We start from the raw sequence: 1,930 nt of genomic DNA, 5'->3' as shown, positions 1-1,930 counted from the left end.
TTACTACTGTAGCAACCTCTCCTTATCTTAGTTTTATGTTTTGTTGTGCCAAGTAAAGTCTTTGATAGTAAAGTAAGTACTAGATTTGGATTACTGCGCAGTTCAGATTTCTTTGCTGTCACGAATCTGGGTCTACCTCCCTGTAGGTAGCTCAGAAAATTAAGCCAATTTACGTGCATGATCCTCAGATATGTACGCAACTTTCATTCAATTTGAGTATTTTCATTTGAGCAAGTCTGGTGGCCTAATAAAATCCATCTTTACGGACTCGTTCTGTTTTGACAGATTCTGTCTTTTATTTCGCATTGCCTCTTTTGCTATGTTGGATGAATTTCTTTGATCCATTAATGTCCAGTAGCTTTATGCAATGTCCAGAAGTGTTAAGAATGATTGTGTCACCTCCGAACACGTTAATTTTTATTGTCCACTAACCCTCTAATGAGTTGTTTCGAGTTTGGTGTGGAGGAAGTTTTCAAGGGTCAAGAGAGGAGGATGATATACTATGATCAAGGAGAGTGAAAGCTCTAAGCTTGGGGATGCCCCGGTGGTTCACCCCTGCATATATTAAGAAGACTCAAGTGTCTAAGCTTGGGGATGCCCAAGGCATCCCCTTCTTCATCGACAACATTATCGGGTTCCTCCCCCGAAACTATATTTTTATTCCGTCACATCTTATGTACTTTGCTTGGAGCGTCGGTTTGTTTTTGTTTTTGTTTTGTTTGAATAAAATGGATCCTAGCATTCACTTTGTGGGAGAGAGACACGCTCCGCTGTAGCATATGGACAAATATGTCCTTAGGCTCTACTCATAGTATTCATGGCGAAGTTTCTTCTTCGTTAAATTGTTATATGGTTGGAATTGGAAAATGCTACATGTAGTAACTCTAAAATGTCTTGGATAATGTGATACTTGGCAATTGTTGTGCTCATGTTTAAGCTCTTGCATCATATACTTTGTACCTATTAGTGAAGAAATACATAGAGCATGCTAAAATTTGGTTTGCATAATTGGTCTCTCTAAAGTCTAGATAATTTCTAGTATTGAGCTTGAACAACAAGGAAGACGGTGTAGAGTCTTATAATGTTTACAATATGTCTTTTATGTGAGTTTTGCTGCACCGGTTCATCCTTGTGTTTGTTTCAAATAACCTTGCTAGCCTAAACCTTGTATCGAGAGGGAATACTGATGACCCACAAGTATAGGGGGTGTATCGTAGTATCTTCGATAAGTAAGAATGTCGATCCCAACGAGGAGCAGAAGGTGTTGACAAGCAGTTTCGATGAAGGTTTCACTGTAAATGCTCACAGACAAGTATTCAGGGGGTTTTGATGTAACAGATGAAGTAAGTACGAGTAAGTAAAATGCGAGAGAAATAATTGCAGCGAGTGGCCCAATCCTTTTTAGCACAAAGGACAAGCCGGTTTGTTTACTTATAATGACCAAACGTTCTCGAGGACACACGGGATTTTAGTCTAGTGCTTTCGCTACATACAGACTGATTAATCTTCATTGTTTTGATAAGTGTTGTGTGGGTGAACCCGTGCTAATGTACCGCCCTTCCTAGGACTAATACATACTTGTGATTATACCCCTTGCAAGCATCCGCAACTACAAGAAAGTAATTAAGATAAATCTAACCACGAGTCTTAAACTCGAGATCCTGCGATCCCTCCTGCATCGATATACCAACGGGGTTTAGGTTTCGTCACTCCGGCAACCCCGCAATTGGCAAACGAGTACAAGATGCATTCCCCTAGGCCCATAAATGGTGAAGTGTCGTGTAGTCGACGTTCACACGACACCACTAGAAGAATAACACCACAACTTAAATATCATAAGTAAACAAACCGTTTCGAACTCGTAATTTTTCATATTTTCCAAAAACAACAAAAATATTGTTCGGAAAGTAAATCGCGAACTTTTCATTAC

The sequence above is a fragment of the Lolium rigidum genome, chromosome 3, assembly GCF_022539505.1.
Source record: "Lolium rigidum isolate FL_2022 chromosome 3, APGP_CSIRO_Lrig_0.1, whole genome shotgun sequence".
Taxonomy (NCBI): domain Eukaryota; kingdom Viridiplantae; phylum Streptophyta; class Magnoliopsida; order Poales; family Poaceae; genus Lolium; species Lolium rigidum.
The sequence above is the reverse complement of the archived record's forward strand: the minus strand, read 5'-3'. Positions refer to the sequence as shown.